This window comes from Scyliorhinus torazame, chromosome 4 (assembly GCF_047496885.1).
Source record: "Scyliorhinus torazame isolate Kashiwa2021f chromosome 4, sScyTor2.1, whole genome shotgun sequence".
NCBI classification, from domain to species: Eukaryota; Metazoa; Chordata; class Chondrichthyes; order Carcharhiniformes; family Scyliorhinidae; genus Scyliorhinus; species Scyliorhinus torazame.
The window spans coordinates 35,634,370-35,653,152 of record NC_092710.1 but is presented as its reverse complement, the minus strand read 5'-3'; the positions used below and the strand labels follow the sequence as shown (position 1 = coordinate 35,653,152).

Below are 18,783 nucleotides of genomic sequence, written 5' to 3'. Positions count from 1 at the left end.
TGCGGCCATTAGCACTCGGTTTCCCTGGGTTTCTGTGGCTATGGCTCATCTTTCTTTCTCACTCTACAGTCGAAATATCTCCCACTTTCTCTGTCTGTTAGCTTTGACAAAGAGTCAACGGACTCGAAACGTTAGCTATTTACTCTCCCGACAGATTCTGCCAAACTTGCTGAGGTTTCCCAGCATTTCCTCTTTCGTGGTTGTATTTCTGTTCACATGGAAATTCAATTGGTCACACTTGTCCAAAAGCAGCAATGGTTCCACAGGGGCTCGAACCAAAGACCTGCTGCGTGTAAAGCAGACGTGATAACCACTACACCATGGAAGCAGCTGGTGGCAGCTCCACTCCTTATATGACTGGAGTTTGTGATTGTTCCATCGCTCCGGTACCTTTGTAAAGCGTCGATTTGATGGGAATGGATCAGCTGTCAACATCTGACTTGCTGTATAACATGTTTGCGTGTCCCACAAAGTCGTGTTCAGCTGATTGTGCCCAATTTTTTCTCTTTGAGTCAGGCAATTCTCGAAAAACATTCAAAACGAAAGAGCGTTTAATGAAATCAAAATGAAATGAAAATCGCTCATTGTCACAAGTAGGCTTCAATGAAGTTACAGTGAAAATCCCCGAGTCACCACATTCTGGCGCCTGTTCGGGGAGGCCGGTCCGGCGCGGAAGTTGTTAGGCAAAGGGGAGGTTTCGCATTTGTAAAGAACAGATTTGAAGCAAGCGTGCTGGACGCAGCAAACCTTGAGTCAGAATGTTGAGTCATTGAGAGTCAGGAAGTGACTGTCTCAAACCCAACAGGGAATAACCAGTCTCCAGGAAAGGGACTCGGTGGGCGGAGTATCGGAGTGAAGCGTCGAAGAGCAGCACAGCTCTGAACTCGCCCTGAATCCAGAGGCAGAGCTGCTGATATGCTGTCCGGATTCAGAGAGTGGCGCAGGGCAAAGGAAGCAGCTGTTTGTTCTGGAGGAGAGGCACAGCAGAAGCAGAGGAAAGAGGGGCAACAGCAAAGCGAGAGGAGCAACAGCGAAGGGGGAATGCAGTCAATACAGGTAGGCTCGCTCACAGCCCGGGTAGCTCAGTCGGTAGAGCATCAGACTTTTAATCGGAGGGTCCAGGGTTCAAGTCCCTGTTTGGGCGATCATTTTAGATCCCAATGATCGATGCTGACGTGAAGGCATCGAGTGGATCCACTGGGAAAGAAGCCCATCGGCCCATTTTGCCTCTGCTACCCCTCAAACCCCTGTCTGTTCCAATCCCAGTTTCCAGCCAAGGACCGTCGCCTTTGCATTCCAGGGGGTTCAAGATTTCATCCATTCTCTTTTGTGTGAATAATACCATCATTACAAGGAGAAATCTCTGCCCATCGTTTTCAGGTTGATACCTGAAATATTTGCGTTATGCTGATTTATTATCATTTTTTTGGCTGATCTTGAGCTTATAGGCGCGTTGAGTCTGAATTCCGACATGATCAGGAATTGAATTTCACGCAGTCCCAATAAAGGATGCTCTTTGGATCTGTCCGTTGCTGCTATTCAGTTAAACCTCATTGTTAAGTTCCAATAAATTCCATCACATTTATATTTAAATACATTTCACTTTGTTTCCTGAATTCAAAGCCATTCTGCACTCTGTCCCCTGGGTTTCTGTGGCCATTGGCACTCGGTTTCCCTGGGTTTCTGTGGCTATGGCTCATCTTTCTTTCTCACTCCACAGTCTAAATATTTCCCACTTTCTCTGTCAGCTTTGACAAAGAGTCAACGGACTCGAAACGTTAGCTCTTTACTCTCCCTACAGATACTGCCAAACTTGCTGAGATTTCCCAGCATTTCCTCTTTCGTGGTTGTATTTCTGTTCATATGGAAATTCAATTGGTCACAACTTGTCCAAAAGCAACAATGGTTCCACTGGGGCTCGAACAAACGACCTGCTGCGTGTAAAGCAGACGTGATAATCACTACACCATGGACCCAGCTGGCGGGAGCGACACACCTTATATGACTGGAGTTTGTGATTGTTCCATCGCTCCGGAACCTTTGCAAAGCGTCTCTTTGATGGGAATGGATCATCTGGCAACACCTGACTTGCTGTATAACATGTTTGCGTGTCCCACAAAGTCGTGTTCAGCTGATTGTGCCCAATTTTTTCTCTTTGAGACAGGCAATTCTCGAAAAAGACTCAAAACGAAAGAGCGTTTCATGAAATGAAAATGAAATGAAAATCGCTCATTGTCACAAGTAGGCTTCAATGAAGTTACAGTGAAAAGCCCTTAGTCACCGCATTCCGGCGCCTGTTCGAGGAGGCCGGTACGGCGCGGAAGTTGTTAGGCAAAGGGGAGGTTTCGCTTTTGTAAAGAACAGATTTGAAGCAAGCGTGCTGGACGCAGCGAACCTTGAGTCAGAATGTTGAGTCATTGAGATTCAGGAAGTGACTGTCCCAAACCCAACTGGGAATAACCATCTCCAGGAAAGGGACTCGGTGGGCGGAGTATCGGAGTGAAGCGTCGAAGAGCAGCACAGCTCTGAACTCGCCCTGAATCCAGAGGCGGAGCAGCTGATATGCTGTCCGGATTCAGAGAGTGGCGCAGGGCAAAGGAAGCAGCTGTTTGTTCTGGAGGAGAGGCACAGCATAAGCAGAGGAAAGAGGGGCAACAGCGGAGCGAGATGAGCAACAGCGAAGGGGGAATGCGGTCACTACAAGCAGGATCACTCACAGCCCGGATAGCTCAGTCGGTAGAGTATCAGACTTTTAATCTGATGGTCCAGGGTTCAAGTCCCTGTTCGGGCGATCATTTTAGATCCCAATGATCGATGCTGACATGAACCCATCGAGTAATTTCACTGGGAAAGAATCCCATCGGCCCATTGTGCCTCTGCGACCCCTCAAACCCCTGTCTGTTCCAATCCCAGTTTCCAGCCAAGGAGCGTCGCCTTTGCATTCCAGGGGGTTCAAGATTTCATCTATTCTCTTTTGTGTAAATAATACCATCATTACAAGGAGAAATCTCTGCCCATCGCTTTCAGGTTGATACCTGAAATATTTGCGTTATGCTGATTTATTATCATTTTTTTGCTGATCTTGAGCTTTGAGGCGCGTTGAATCTGACTTCCGACATGATCAGGAATTGAATTTCACGCAGTCCCAATAAAGGATGCTCTTTGGATCTGTCCGTTGCTGCTGTTCAGTTAAACCTCATTGTTAAGTTCCAATAAATTCCATCACATTTATATTTAAATACATTTCACTTTGTTTTCTGAATTCAAAGCCATTCTGCACTCTGTCCCCTGGGTTTCTGTGGCCATTGGCACTCGGTTTCCCTGGGTTTCTGTGGCTATGGCTCATCTTTCTTTCTCCCTCCACAGTCTAAATATTTCCCACTTTCTCTGTCTGTTAGCTTTGACAAAGAGTCAACGGACTCGAAACGTTAGCTCTTTACTCTCCCTACAGATACTGCCAAACTTGCTGAGATTTCCCAGCATTTCCTCTTTCGTGGTTGTATTTCTGTTCACATGGAAATTCAATTGGTCACAACTTGTCCAAAAGCAACAATGGTTCCACTGGGGCTCGAACAAACGACCTGCTGCGTGTAAAGCAGACGTGATAATCACTACACCATGGACCCAGCTGGCGGCAGCGACACTCCTTATATGACTGGAGTTTGTGATTGTTCCATCGCTCCGGAACGATTGTAAAGCGTCTCTTTGATGGGAATGGATCATCTGGCAACACCTGACTTGCTGTATAACATGTTTGCGTGTCCCACAAAGTCGTGTTCAGCTGATTGTGCCCAATTGTTTCTCTTTTAGTCAGGCAATTCTCGAAAAAGACTCAAAACGAAAGAGCGTTTAATGAAATGAAAATGAAATGAAAATCGCTCATTGTCACAAGTAGGCTTCAATGAAGTTACAGTGAAAAGCCCCTAGTCACCACATTCCGGCGCCTGTTCGAGGAGGCCGGTACGGCGCGGAAGTTGTTAGGCAAAGGGGAGGTTTCGCTTTTGTAAAGAACAGATTTGAAACAAGCGTGCTGGACGCAGCAAACGTTGAGTCAGAATGTTGAGTCATTGAGAGTCAGGAAGTGACTGTCTCAAACCCAACAGGGAATAACCAGTCTCCAGGAAAGGGACTCGGTGGGCGGAGTATCGGAGTGAAGCGTCGAAGAGCAGCACAGCTCTGAACTCGCCCTGAATCCAGAGGCGGAGCTGCTGATATGCTGTCCGGATTCAGAGAGTAGCGCAGGGCAAAGGAAGCAGCGTTTGTTCTGGAGGAGAGGCACAGCACCAGCAGAGGAAAGAGGAGCAACAGCGGAGCGAGAGGAGCAACAGCGAAGGGGGAATGCGGTCACTACAAGAGGGATTACTCACAGCCCGGATAGCTCTGTCGGTAGAGCATCAGACTTTTAATCTGAGGGTCCAGGGTTCAAGTCCCTGTTTGGGCGATCATTTTAGATCCCAATGATCGATGCTGACGTGAAGGCATCGAGTGGATCCACTGGGAAAGAAGCCCATCGGCCCATTTTGCCTCTGCTACCCCTCAAACCCCTGTCTGTTCCAATCCCAGTTTCCAGCCAAGGACCGTCGCCTTTGCATTCCAGGGGGTTCAAGATTTCATCCATTCTCTTTTGTGTGAATAATACCATCATTACAAGGAGAAATCTCTGCCCATCGTTTTCAGGTTGATACCTGAAATATTTGCGTTATGCTGATTTATTATCATTTTTTTGGCTGATTTTTAGCTTATAGGCGCGTTGAGTCTGAATTCCGACATGATCAGGAATTGAATTTCACGCAGTCCCAATAAAGGATGCTCTTTGGATCTGTCCGTTGCTGCTATTCAGTTAAACCTCATTGTTAAGTTCCAATAAATTCCATCACATTTATATTTAAATACATTTCACTTTGTTTCCTGAATTCAAAGCCATTCTGCACTCTGTCCCCTGGGTTTCTGTGGCCATTGGCACTCGGTTTCCCTGGGTTTCTGTGGCTATGGCTCATCTTTCTTTCTCACTCCACAGTCTAAATATTTCCCACTTTCTCTGTCAGCTTTGACAAAGAGTCAACGGACTCGAAACGTTAGCTCTTTACTCTCCCTACAGATACTGCCAAACTTGCTGAGATTTCCCAGCATTTCCTCTTTCGTGGTTGTATTTCTGTTCACATGGAAATTCAATTGGTCACAACTTGTCCAAAAGCAACAATGGTTCCACTGGGGCTCGAACAAACGACCTGCTGCGTGTAAAGCAGACGTGATAATCACTACACCATGGACCCAGCTGGCGGGAGCGACACACCTTATATGACTGGAGTTTGTGATTGTTCCATCGCTCCGGAACCTTTGCAAAGCGTCTCTTTGATGGGAATGGATCATCTGGCAACACCTGACTTGCTGTATAACATGTTTGCGTGTCCCACAAAGTCGTGTTCAGCTGATTGTGCCCAATTTTTTCTCTTTGAGACAGGCAATTCTCGAAAAAGACTCAAAACGAAAGAGCGTTTCATGAAATGAAAATGAAATGAAAATCGCTCATTGTCACAAGTAGGCTTCAATGAAGTTACAGTGAAAAGCCCTTAGTCACCGCATTCCGGCGCCTGTTCGAGGAGGCCGGTGCGGCGCAGAAGTTGTTAGGCAAAGGGGAGGTTTCGCTTTTGTAAAGAACAGATTTGAAGCAAGCGTGCTGGACGCAGCGAACCTTGAGTCAGAATGTTGAGTCATTGAGATTCAGGAAGTGACTGTCCCAAACCCAACTGGGAATAACCATCTCCAGGAAAGGGACTCGGTGGGCGGAGTATCGGAGTGAAGCGTCGAAGAGCAGCACAGCTCTGAACTCGCCCTGAATCCAGAGGCGGAGCAGCTGATATGCTGTCCGGATTCAGAGAGTGGCGCAGGGCAAAGGAAGCAGCTGTTTGTTCTGGAGGAGAGGCACAGCATAAGCAGAGGAAAGAGGGGCAACAGCGGAGCGAGATGAGCAACAGCGAAGGGGGAATGCGGTCACTACAAGCAGGATCACTCACAGCCCGGATAGCTCAGTCGGTAGAGTATCAGACTTTTAATCTGATGGTCCAGGGTTCAAGTCCCTGTTCGGGCGATCATTTTAGATCCCAATGATCGATGCTGACATGAACCCATCGAGTAATTTCACTGGGAAAGAATCCCATCGGCCCATTGTGCCTCTGCGACCCCTCAAACCCCTGTCTGATCCAATCCCAGTTTCCAGCCAAGGAGCGTCGCCTTTGCATTCCAGGGGGTTCAAGATTTCATCTATTCTCTTTTGTGTAAATAATACCATCATTACAAGGAGAAATCTCTGCCCATCGCTTTCAGGTTGATACCTGAAATATTTGCGTTATGCTGATTTATTATCATTTTTTTGCTGATCTTGAGCTTTGAGGCGCGTTGAATCTGACTTCCGACATGATCAGGAATTGAATTTCACGCAGTCCCAATAAAGGATGCTCTTTGGATCTGTCCGTTGCTGCTGTTCAGTTAAACCTCATTGTTAAGTTCCAATAAATTCCATCACATTTATATTTAAATACATTTCACTTTGTTTTCTGAATTCAAAGCCATTCTGCACTCTGTCCCCTGGGTTTCTGTGGCCATTGGCACTCGGTTTCCCTGGGTTTCTGTGGCTATGGCTCATCTTTCTTTCTCCCTCCACAGTCTAAATATTTCCCACTTTCTCTGTCTGTTAGCTTTGACAAAGAGTCAACGGACTCGAAACGTTAGCTCTTTACTCTCCCTACAGATACTGCCAAACTTGCTGAGATTTTCCAGCATTTCCTCTTTCGTGGTTGTATTTCTGTTCACATGGAAATTCAATTGGTCACAACTTGTCCAAAAGCAACAATGGTTCCACTGGGGCTCGAACAAACGACCTGCTGCGTGTAAAGCAGACGTGATAATCACTACACCATGGACCCAGCTGGCGGCAGCTACACTCCTTATATGACTGGAGTTTGTGATTGTTCCATCGCTCCGGAACGATTGTAAAGCGTCTCTTTGATGGGAATGGATCATCTGGCAACACCTGACTTGCTGTATAACATGTTTGCGTGTCCCACAAAGTCGTGTTCAGCTGATTGTGCCCAATTTTTTCTCTTTTAGTCAGGCAATTCTCGAAAAAGACTCAAAACGAAAGAGCGTTTAATGAAATGAAAATGAAATGAAAATCGCTCATTGTCACAAGTAGGCTTCAATGAAGTTACAGTGAAAAGCCCCTAGTCACCACATTCCGCCGCCTGTTCGAGGAGGCCGGTACGGCGCGGAAGTTGTTAGGCAAAGGGGAGGTTTCGCTTTTGTAAAGAACAGATTTGAAACAAGCGTGCTGGACGCAGCAAACGTTGAGTCAGAATGTTGAGTCATTGAGAGTCAGGAAGTGACTGTCTCAAACCCAACAGGGAATAACCAGTCTCCAGGAAAGGGACTCGGTGGGCGGAGTATCGGAGTGAAGCGTCGAAGAGCAGCACAGCTCTGAACTCGCCCTGAATCCAGAGGCGGAGCTGCTGATATGCTGTCCGGATTCAGAGAGTAGCGCAGGGCAAAGGAAGCAGCGTTTGTTCTGGAGGAGAGGCACAGCACCAGCAGAGGAAAGAGGAGCAACAGCGGAGCGAGAGGAGCAACAGCGAAGGGGGAATGCGGTCACTACAAGAGGGATTACTCACAGCCCGGATAGCTCTGTCGGTAGAGCATCAGACTTTTAATCTGAGGGTCCAGGGTTCAAGTCCCTGTTTGGGCGATCATTTTAGATCCCAATGATCGATGCTGACGTGAAGGCATCGAGTGGATCCACTGGGAAAGAAGCCCATCGGCCCATTTTGCCTCTGCTACCCCTCAAACCCCTGTCTGTTCCAATCCCAGTTTCCAGCCAAGGACCGTCGCCTTTGCATTCCAGGGGGTTCAAGATTTCATCCATTCTCTTTTGTGTGAATAATACCATCATTACAAGGAGAAATCTCTGCCCATCGTTTTCAGGTTGATACCTGAAATATTTGCGTTATGCTGATTTATTATCATTTTTTTGGCTGATTTTTAGCTTATAGGCGCGTTGAGTCTGAATTCCGACATGATCAGGAATTGAATTTCACGCAGTCCCAATAAAGGATGCTCTTTGGATCTGTCCGTTGCTGCTATTCAGTTAAACCTCATTGTTAAGTTCCAATAAATTCCATCACATTTATATTTAAATACATTTCACTTTGTTTCCTGAATTCAAAGCCATTCTGCACTCTGTCCCCTGGGTTTCTGTGGCCATTGGCACTCGGTTTCCCTGGGTTTCTGTGGCTATGGCTCATCTTTCTTTCTCACTCCACAGTCTAAATATTTCCCACTTTCTCTGTCAGCTTTGACAAAGAGTCAACGGACTCGAAACGTTAGCTCTTTACTCTCCCGACAGATACTGCCAAACGTGCTGAGATTTCCCAGCATTTCCTCTTTCGTGGTTGTATTTCTGTTCACATGGAAATTCAATTGGTCACAACTTGTCCAAAAGCAACAATGGTTCCACTGGGGCTCGAACAAACGACCTGCTGCGTGTAAAGCAGACGTGATAATCACTACACCATGGACCCAGCTGGCGGGAGCGACACACCTTATATGACTGGAGTTTGTGATTGTTCCATCGCTCCGGAACCTTTGCAAAGCGTCTCTTTGATGGGAATGGATCATCTGGCAACACCTGACTTGCTGTATAACATGTTTGCGTGTCCCACAAAGTCGTGTTCAGCTGATTGTGCCCAATTTTTTCTCTTTGAGACAGGCAATTCTCGAAAAAGACTCAAAACGAAAGAGCGTTTCATGAAATGAAAATGAAATGAAAATCGCTCATTGTCACAAGTAGGCTTCAATGAAGTTACAGTGAAAAGCCCTTAGTCACCGCATTCCGGCGCCTGTTCGAGCAGGCCGGTACGGCGCGGAAGTTGTTAGGCAAAGGGGAGGTTTCGCTTTTGTAAAGAACAGATTTGAAGCAAGCGTGCTGGACGCAGCGAACCTTGAGTCAGAATGTTGAGTCATTGAGATTCAGGAAGTGACTGTCCCAAACCCAACTGGGAATAACCATCTCCAGGAAAGGGACTCGGTGGGCGGAGTATCGGAGTGAAGCGTCGAAGAGCAGCACAGCTCTGAACTCGCCCTGAATCCAGAGGCGGAGCAGCTGATATGCTGTCCGGATTCAGAGAGTGGCGCAGGGCAAAGGAAGCAGCTGTTTGTTCTGGAGGAGAGGCACAGCATAAGCAGAGGAAAGAGGGGCAACAGCGGAGCGAGATGAGCAACAGCGAAGGGGGAATGCGGTCACTACAAGCAGGATCACTCACAGCCCGGATAGCTCAGTCGGTAGAGTATCAGACTTTTAATCTGATGGTCCAGGGTTCAAGTCCCTTTTCGGGCGATCATTTTAGATCCCAATGATCGATGCTGACATGAACCCATCGAGTAATTTCACTGGGAAAGAATCCCATCGGCCCATTGTGCCTCTGCGACCCCTCAAACCCCTGTCTGATCCAATCCCAGTTTCCAGCCAAGGAGCGTCGCCTTTGCATTCCAGGGGGTTCAAGATTTCATCTATTCTCTTTTGTGTAAATAATACCATCATTACAAGGAGAAATCTCTGCCCATCGCTTTCAGGTTGATACCTGAAATATTTGCGTTATGCTGATTTATTATCATTTTTTTGCTGATCTTGAGCTTTGAGGCGCGTTGAATCTGACTTCCGACATGATCAGGAATTGAATTTCACGCAGTCCCAATAAAGGATGCTCTTTGGATCTGTCCGTTGCTGCTGTTCAGTTAAACCTCATTGTTAAGTTCCAATAAATTCCATCACATTTATATTTAAATACATTTCACTTTGTTTTCTGAATTCAAAGCCATTCTGCACTCTGTCCCCTGGGTTTCTGTGGCCATTGGCACTCGGTTTCCCTGGGTTTCTGTGGCTATGGCTCATCTTTCTTTCTCCCTCCACAGTCTAAATATTTCCCACTTTCTCTGTCTGTTAGCTTTGACAAAGAGTCAACGGACTCGAAACGTTAGCTCTTTACTCTCCCTACAGATACTGCCAAACTTGCTGAGATTTTCCAGCATTTCCTCTTTCGTGGTTGTATTTCTGTTCACATGGAAATTCAATTGGTCACAACTTGTGCAAAAGCAACAATGGTTCCACTGGGGCTCGAACAAACGACCTGCTGCGTGTAAAGCAGACGTGATAATCACTACACCATGGACCCAGCTGGCGGTAGCTACACTCCTTATATGACTGGAGTTTGTGATTGTTCCATCGCTCCGGAACGATTGTAAAGCGTCTCTTTGACGGGAATGGATCATCTGGCAACACCTGACTTGCTGTATAACATGTTTGCGTGTCCCACAAAGTCGTGTTCAGCTGATTGTGCCCAATTTTTTCTCTTTTAGTCAGGCAATTCTCGAAAAAGACTCAAAACGAAAGAGCGTTTAATGAAATGAAAATGAAATGAAAATCGCTCATTGTCACAAGTAGGCTTCAATGAAGTTACAGTGAAATGCCCCTAGTCACCACATTCCGGCGCCTGTTCGAGGAGGCCGGTACGGCGCGGAAGTTGTTAGGCAAAGGGGAGGTTTCGCTTTTGTAAAGAACAGATTTGAAACAAGCGTGCTGGACGCAGCAAACGTTGAGTCAGAATGTTGAGTCATTGAGAGTCAGGAAGTGACTGTCTCAAACCCAACAGGGAATAACCAGTCTCCAGGAAAGGGACTCGGTGGGCGGAGTATCGGAGTGAAGCGTCGAAGAGCAGCACAGCTCTGAACTCGCCCTGAATCCAGAGGCGGAGCTGCTGATATGCTGTCCGGATTCAGAGAGTAGCGCAGGGCAAAGGAAGCAGCGTTTGTTCTGGAGGAGAGGCACAGCACCAGCAGAGGAAAGAGGAGCAACAGCGGAGCGAGAGGAGCAACAGCGAAGGGGGAATGCGGTCACTACAAGAGGGATTACTCACAGCCCGGATAGCTCTGTCGGTAGAGCATCAGACTTTTAATCTGAGGGTCCAGGGTTCAAGTCCCTGTTCGGTCTGTCATTTTAGATCCCAATGATCGATGCTGACGTAAAGGCATCGAGTGAATCCACTGGGAAAGAAGCCCATCGGCCCATTTTGCCTCTGCGACCCCTCAAACCCCTGCCTGTTCCAATCCCAGTTTCCTGCCAAGGACCGTCGCCTTTGCATTCCAGGGGGTTCAAGATTTCATCTATTCTCTTTTGTGTGAATAATACCATCATTACAAGGAGAAATCTCTGCCCATCGCTTTCAGGTTGATACCTGAAATATTTGCGTTATGCTGATTTATTATCATTTTTATGCTGATCTTGAGCTTTTAGGCGCGTTGAATCTGAATTCCGACATGATCAGGAATTGAATTTCACGCAGTCCCAATAAAGGATGCTCTTTGGATCTGACCGTTGCTGCAGTTCAGTTAACCCTCATTGTTAAGTTCCAATAAATTCCATCACATTTATATTTAAATACGTTTCACTTTGTTTTCTTCATTCAAAGCCATTCTGCACTCTGTCCCCTGGCTTTCTGCGGCCATTAGCACTCGGTTTCCCTGGGTTTCTGTGGCTATGGCTCATCTTTCTTTCTCACTCCACAGTCGAAATATCTCCCACTTTCTCTGTCTGTTAGCTTTGACAAAGAGTCAACGGACTCTAAACGTTAGCTATTTACTCTCCCGACAGATTCTGCCAAACTTGCTGAGATTTCCCAGCATTTCCTCTTTCGTGGTTGTATTTCTGTTCACATGGAAATTCAATTGGTCACACTTGTCCAAAAGGAGCAATGGTTCCACAGGGGCTCGAACCAAAGACCTGCTGCGTGCAAAGCAGACGTGATAACCACTACACCATGGAAGCAGCTGGTGACAGCTCCACTCCTTATATGACTGGAGTTTGTGATTGTTCCATCGCTCCGGTACCTTTGTAAAGCGTCAATTTGATGGGAATGGATCAGCTGTCAACATCTGACTTGCTGTATAACATGTTTGCGTGTCCCACAAAGTCGTGTTCAGCTGATTGTGCCCAATTTTTTCTCTTTGAGTCAGGCAATTCTCGAAAAACATTCAAAACGAAAGAGCGTTTAATGAAATCAAAACGAAATGAAAATCGCTCATTGTCACAAGTAGGCTTCAATGAAGTTACAGTGAAAATCCCCGAGTCACCACATTCTGGCGCCTGTTCGGGGAGGCCGGTACGGCGCGGAAGTTGTTAGGCAAAGGGGAGGTTTCGCATTTGTAAAGAACAGATTTGAAGCAAGCGTGCTGGACGCAGCAAACCTTGAGTCAGAATGTTGAGTCATTGAGAGTCAGGAAGTGACTGTCTCAAACCCAACAGGGAATAACCAGTCTCCAGGAAAGGGACTCGGTGGGCGGAGTATCGGAGTGAAGCGTCGAAGAGCAGCACAGCTCTGAACTCGCCCTGAATCCAGAGGCAGAGCTGCTGATATGCTGTCCGGATTCAGAGAGTGGCGCAGGGCAAAGGAAGCAGCTGTTTGTTCTGGAGGAGAGGCACAGCAGAAGCAGAGGAAAGAGGGGCAACAGCAAAGCGAGAGGAGCAACAGCGAAGGGGGAATGCAGTCAATACAGGTAGGCTCGGTCACAGCCCGGGTAGCTCAGTCGGTAGAGCATCAGACTTTTAATCTGAGGGTCCAGGGTTCAAGTCCCTGTTTGGGCGATCATTTTAGATCCCAATGATCGATGCTGACGTGAAGGCATCGAGTGGATCCACTGGGAAAGAAGCCCATCGGCCCATTTTGCCTCTGCGACCCCTCAAACCCCTGTTCCAATCCCAGTTTCCAGCCAAGGACTGTCGCCTTTGCATTCCAGGGGGTTCAAGATTTCATCTATTCTCTTTTGTGTGAATAATACCATCATTACAAGGAGAAATCTCTGCCCATCGCTTTCAGGTTGATACCTGAAATATTTGCGTTATGCTGATTTATTATCATTTTTTTGGCTGATTTTTAGCTTATAGGCGCGTTGAGTCTGAATTCCGACATGATCAGGAATTGAATTTCACGCAGTCCCAATAAAGGATGCTCTTTGGATCTGTCCGTTGCTGCTATTCAGTTAAACCTCATTGTTAAGTTCCAATAAATTCCATCACATTTATATTCAAATACATTTCACTTTGTTTTCTGAATTCAAAGCCATTCTGCACTCTGTCCCCTGGGTTTCTGTGGCCATTGGCACTCGGTTTCCCTGGGTTTCTGTGGCTTTGGCTCATCTTTCTTTCTCACTCCACAGTCTAAATATTTCCCACTTTCTCTGTCTGTTAGCTTTGACAAAGAGTCAACGGACTCGTAACGTTAGCTCTTTACTCTCCCTACAGATACTGCCAAACTTGCTGAGATTTCCCAGCATTTCCTCTTTCGTGGTTGTATTTCTGTTCACATGGAAATTCAATTGGTCACAACTTGTCCAAAAGCAACAATGGTTCCACTGGGGCTCGAACAAACGACCTGCTGCGTGTAAAGCAGACGTGATAATCACTACACGATGGACCCAGCTGGCGGCAGCGACACACCTTATATGACTGGAGTTTGTGATTGTTCCTTCGCTCCGGAACCTTTGCAAAGCGTCTCATTGATGGGAATGGATCATCTGGCAACACCTGACTTGCTGTATAACATGTTTGCGTGTCCCACAAAGTCGTGCTCAGCTGATTGTGCCCAATTTTTTCTCTTTGAGACAGGCAATTCTCGAAAAAGACTCAAAACGAAAGAGCGTTTAATGAAATGAAAATGAAATGAAAATCGCTCATTGTCACAAGTAGGCTTCAATGAAGTTACAGTGAAAAGCCCCTAGTCACCGCATTCCGGCGCCTGTTCGAGGAGGCCGGTACGGCGCGGAAGTTGTTAGGCAAAGGGGAGGTTTCGCTTTTGTAAAGAACAGATTTGAAGCAAGCGTGCTGGACGCAGCGAACCTTGAGTCAGAATGTTGAGTCATTGAGATTCAGGAAGTGACTGTCCCAAACCCAACTGGGAATAACCATCTCCACGAAAGGGACTCGGTGGGCGGAGTATCGGGGTGAAGCGTCGAAGAGCAGCACAGCTCTGAACTCGCCCTGAATCCAGAGGCGGAGCAGCTGATATGCTGTCCGGATTCAGAGAGTGGCGCAGGGCAAAGGAAGCAGCTGTTTGTTCTGGAGGAGAGGCACACCATAAGCAGAGGAAAGAGGGGCAACAGCGGAGCGAGATGAGCAACAGCGAAGGGGGAATGCGGTCACTACAAGCAGGATCACTCGCAGCCCGGATATCTCAGTCGGTAGAGTATCAGACTTTTAATCTGATGGTCCAGGGTCCAAGTCCCTGTTCGGGCTATCATTTTAGATCCCAATGATCGATGCTGACATGAACCCATCGAGTAAATTCACTGGGAAAGAATCCCATCGGCCCATTGTGCCTCTGCGACCCCTCAAACCCCTGTCTGTTCCAATCCCAGTTTCCAGCCAAGGACCGTCGCCTTTGCATTCCAGGGGGTTCAAGATTTCATCTATTCTCTTTTGTGTAAATAATACCATCATTACAAGGAGAAATCTCTGCCCATCGCTTTCAGGTTGACACCTGAAATATTTGCGTTATGCTGATTTATTATCATTTTTTTGCTGATCTTGAGCTTTGAGGCGCGTTGAATCTGACTTCCGACATGATCAGCAATTGAATTTCACGCAGTCCCAATAAAGGATGCTCTTTGGATCTGTCCGTTGCTGCTGTTCAGTTAAACCTCATTGTTCAGTTCCAATAAATTCCATCACATTTATATTTAAATACATTTCACTTTGTTTTCTGAATTCAAAGCCATTCTGCACTCTGTCCCCTGGGTTTCTGTGGCCATTGGCACTCGGTTTCCCTGGGTTTCTGTGGCTATGGCTCATCTTTCTTTCTCCCTCCACAGTCTAAATATTTCCCACTTTCTCTGTCTGTTAGCTTTGACAAAGAGTCAACGGACTCGAAACGTTAGCTCTTTACTCTCCCTACAGATACTGCCAAACTTGCTGAGATTTCCCAGCATTTCCTCTTTCGTGGTTGTATTTCTGTTCACATGGAAATTCAATTGGTCACAACTTGTCCAAAAGCAACAATGGTTCAGGGGCTCGAACAAACGACCTGCTGCGTGTAAAGCAGACGTGATAATCACTACACCATGGACCCAGCTGGCGGCAGCGACACACCTTATATGACTGGAGTTTGTGATTGTTCCATCGCTCCGGAGCGATTGTAAAGCGTCTCTTTGATGGGAATGGATCATCTGGCAACACCTGACTTGCTGTATAACATGTTTGCGTGTCCCACAAAGTCGTGTTCAGCTGATTGTGCCCAATTTTTTCTCTTTGAGTCAGGCAATTCTCGAAAAAGACTCAAAACGAAAGAGCGTTTAATGAAATGAAAATGAAATGAAAATCGCTCATTGTCACAAGTAGGCTTCAATGGAGTTACAGTGAAAATCCCCTAGTCACCACATTCCGGCGCCTGTTCGAGGAGGCCGGTCCAGCGCGGAAGTTGTTAGGCAAAGGGGAGGTTTCGCTTTTGTAAAGAACAGATTTGAAGCAAGCGTGCTGGACGCAGCGAACCTTGAGTCACGATGTTGAGTCATTGAGATTCAGGAAGTGACTGTCCCAAACCCAACTGGGAATAACCAGTCTCCAGGAAAGGGACTCGGTGGGCGGAGTATCGGAGTGAAGCGTCGAAGAGCAGCACAGCTCTGATCTCGCCCTGAATGCAGAGGCGGAGCAGCTGATATGCTGTCCGGATTCAGAGAGTGGCGCAGGGCAAAGGAAGCAGCTGTTTGTTCTGGAGGAGAGGCACAGCATAAGCAGAGGAAAGAGGGGCAACAGCAGAGCGAGAGGAGCAACAGCGAAGGGGGAATGCGGTCACTACAAGCAGGATCACTCACAGTCTGGGTAGCTCAGTCGGTAGAGTATCAGACTTTTAATCTGATGGTCCAGGGTACAAGTCCCTGTTTGGGCGATCATTTTAGATCCCAATGATCTATGCTGACGTGAACCCATCGAGTAAATCCACTGGGAAAGAATCCCATCGGCCCATTGTGCCCCTGCGACCCCTCAAACCCCTGTCTGTTCCAATCCCAGTTTCCAGCCAAGGACCGTCGCCTTTGCATTACATGGGGTTCTAGATTTCATCTATTCTCTTTTGTGTGAACAATACCATCATTACAAGGAGAAATCTCTGCCCATCGCTTTCAGGTTGATACCTGAAATATTTGCGTTATGCTGATTTATTATCATTTTTTTGCTGATCTTGAGCTTTTAGGCGCGTTGAATCTGACTTCCGACATGAACAGGAATTGAATTTCACGCAGCCCCAATAAAGAATGCTCTTTGGATCTGACCGTTGCTGCTGTTCAGTTAAACCTCATTGTTAAGTTCCAATAAATTCCATCACATTTATATTTAAATACATTTCACTTTGTTTTCTTCATTCAAAGCCATTCTGCACTCTGTCCCCTGGGTTTCTGTGGCCATTCGCACTCGGTTTCCCTGGGTTTCTGTGGCTATGGCTCATCTTTCTTTCTCCCTCCACAGTCTAAATATTTCCCACTTTCTCTGTCTGTTAGCTTTGACAAAGAGTCAACGGACTCGAAACGTTAGCTCTTTACTCTCCCTACAGATACTGCCAAACTTGCTGAGATTTCCCAGCATTTCCTCTTTCCTGGTTGTATTTCTGTTCACATGGAAATTCAATTGGTCACAACTTGTCCAAAAGCAACAATGGTTCCACTGGGGCTCGAACAAACGACCTGCTGCGTGTAAAGCAGACGTGATAATCACTACACCATGGACCCAGCTGGCGGCAGCTATACTCCTTATATGACTGGAGTTTGTGATTGTTCCATCGCTCCGGAACCTTTGCAAAGCGACTCTTTGATGGGAATGGATCATCTGTCAACACCTTACTTGCTGTATAACATGTTTGCGTGTCCCACAAAGTCGTGTTCAGCTGATTGTGCCCAATTTTTTCTCTTTGAGTCAGGCAATTCTCGAAAAAGACTCAAAACGAAAGAGCGTTTAATGAAATGAAAATGAAATGAAAATCGCTCATTGTCACAAGTAGGCTTCAATGAAGTTACAGTGAAAAGCCCCTAGTCACCACATTCCGGCGCCTGTTCGAGGAGGCCGGTACGGCGCGGAAGTTGTTAGGCAAAGGGGAGGTTTCGCTTTTGTAAAGAACAGATTTGAAACAAGCGTGCTGGACGCAGCGAACCTTGAGTCAGAATGTTGAGTCATTGAGAGTCAGGAAGTGACTGTCTCAAACCCAACAGGGAATAACCAGTCTCCAGGAAAGGGACTCGGTGGGCGGAGTATCGGAGTGAAGCGTCGAAGAGCAGCACAGCTCTGAACTCGCCCTGAATCCAGAGGCGGAGCTGCTGATATGCTGTCCGGATTCAGAGAGTAGCGCAGGGCAAAGGAAGCAGCTGTTTGTTCTGGAGGAGAGGCACAGCACCAGCAGAGGACAGAGGAGCAACAGCGGAGCGAGAGGAGCAACAGCGAAGGGGGAATGCGGTCACTACCAGCGGGATTACTCACAGCCCGGATAGCTCAGTCGGTAAAGCATCAGACTTTTAATCTGAGGGTCCAGGGTTCAAGTCCCTGTTTGAGCGATCATTTTAGATCCCAATGATCGATGCTGACGTGAAGGCATCGAGTGGATCCACTGGGAAAGAAGCCCACCGGCCCATTTTGCCTCTGCGACCCCTCAAACCCCTGTCTGTTCCAATCCCAGTTTCCTGCCACGGACCGTCGCCTTTGCATTCCAGGGGGTTCAAGATTTCATCCATTCTCTTTTGTGTGAATAATACCATCATTACAAGGAGAAATCTCTGCCCATCGCTTTAAGATTGATCCCTGAAATATTTGCGTTATGCTGATTTATTATCATTTTTATGCTGATATTGAGCTTTTAGGCGCGTTGAATCTGAATTCCGACATGATCAGGAATTGAATTTCACGCAGTCCCAATAAAGGATGCTCTTTGGATCTGACCGTTGCTGCTGTTTAGTTAAACCTCATTGTTAAGTTCCAATAAATTCCATCACATTTATATTTAAATACATTTCACTTTGTTTTCTGAATTCAAAGCCATTCTGCACACTGTCCCCTGGCTTTCTGCGGTCATTAGCACTCGGTTTCCCTGGGTTTCTGTGGCTATGGCTCATCTTTCTTTCTCACTCCACAGTCGAAATATCTCCCACTTTCTCTGTCTGTTAGCTTTGACAAAGAGTCAACGGACTCTAAACGTTAGCTATTTACTCTCCCGACAGATTCTGCCAAACTTGCTGAGATTTCCCAGCATTTCCTCTTTCGTGGTTGTATTTCTGTTCACATGGAAATTCAATTGGTCACAACTTATCCAAAAGCAGCAATGGTTCCACTGGGGCTCGAACCAACGACCTGCTGCGTGTAAAGCAGACGTGATAACCACTAGACCATAGACCCAGCTGGCCGCCGCTGCACTCCTTATATGACTGGAGTTTGTGATTGTTCCATCGCTCCGGAACCTTTGTCAAGCGTCTCTTTGATGGGAATGGGTCATCTGTCAACACCAGACTTGCTGTATAACATGTTTGCTTGTCCCACAAAGTCGTGTTCAGCTGATTGTGCCCAATTCTTTCTCTTTGAGACAGGCAATTCTCGAAAAAGACTCAAAACGAAAGAGCGTTTAATGAAATGAAAATGAAATGAAAATCGCTCATTGTCACAAGTAGGCTTCAATGAAGTTACAGTGAAAAGCCCCTAGTCACCACATTCCGGCG

At 46.8% G+C, this 18,783-nt stretch overlaps 10 non-coding genes across 10 annotated transcripts; all 10 read left to right on the top strand.

The window, feature by feature from the left end:
* The first annotated feature begins 1,071 nt into the window (after positions 1-1,071).
* trnak-uuu (transfer RNA lysine (anticodon UUU)) lies at positions 1,072-1,144 on the top strand. The gene has a single exon. It is a non-coding gene; the product is annotated as a tRNA-Lys (tRNA).
* A 1,574-nt stretch (positions 1,145-2,718) lies between these two features.
* On the top strand, positions 2,719-2,791 carry trnak-uuu (transfer RNA lysine (anticodon UUU)). The gene has a single exon. It is a non-coding gene; the product is annotated as a tRNA-Lys (tRNA).
* Positions 2,792-4,368: 1,577 nt separating this feature from the next.
* Positions 4,369-4,441, top strand: trnak-uuu (transfer RNA lysine (anticodon UUU)). Its single transcript has one exon. It is a non-coding gene; the product is annotated as a tRNA-Lys (tRNA).
* A 1,574-nt stretch (positions 4,442-6,015) lies between these two features.
* On the top strand, positions 6,016-6,088 carry trnak-uuu (transfer RNA lysine (anticodon UUU)). Its single transcript has one exon. It is a non-coding gene; the product is annotated as a tRNA-Lys (tRNA).
* A 1,577-nt stretch (positions 6,089-7,665) lies between these two features.
* On the top strand, positions 7,666-7,738 carry trnak-uuu (transfer RNA lysine (anticodon UUU)). The gene has a single exon. It is a non-coding gene; the product is annotated as a tRNA-Lys (tRNA).
* A 1,574-nt stretch (positions 7,739-9,312) lies between these two features.
* Positions 9,313-9,385, top strand: trnak-uuu (transfer RNA lysine (anticodon UUU)). Its single transcript has one exon. It is a non-coding gene; the product is annotated as a tRNA-Lys (tRNA).
* A 1,577-nt stretch (positions 9,386-10,962) lies between these two features.
* trnak-uuu (transfer RNA lysine (anticodon UUU)) lies at positions 10,963-11,035 on the top strand. The gene has a single exon. It is a non-coding gene; the product is annotated as a tRNA-Lys (tRNA).
* Positions 11,036-12,612: 1,577 nt separating this feature from the next.
* Positions 12,613-12,685, top strand: trnak-uuu (transfer RNA lysine (anticodon UUU)). The gene has a single exon. It is a non-coding gene; the product is annotated as a tRNA-Lys (tRNA).
* A 1,574-nt stretch (positions 12,686-14,259) lies between these two features.
* trnak-uuu (transfer RNA lysine (anticodon UUU)) lies at positions 14,260-14,332 on the top strand. The gene has a single exon. It is a non-coding gene; the product is annotated as a tRNA-Lys (tRNA).
* A 3,226-nt stretch (positions 14,333-17,558) lies between these two features.
* On the top strand, positions 17,559-17,631 carry trnak-uuu (transfer RNA lysine (anticodon UUU)). The gene has a single exon. It is a non-coding gene; the product is annotated as a tRNA-Lys (tRNA).
* The last annotated feature ends 1,152 nt before the right edge of the window (positions 17,632-18,783 follow it).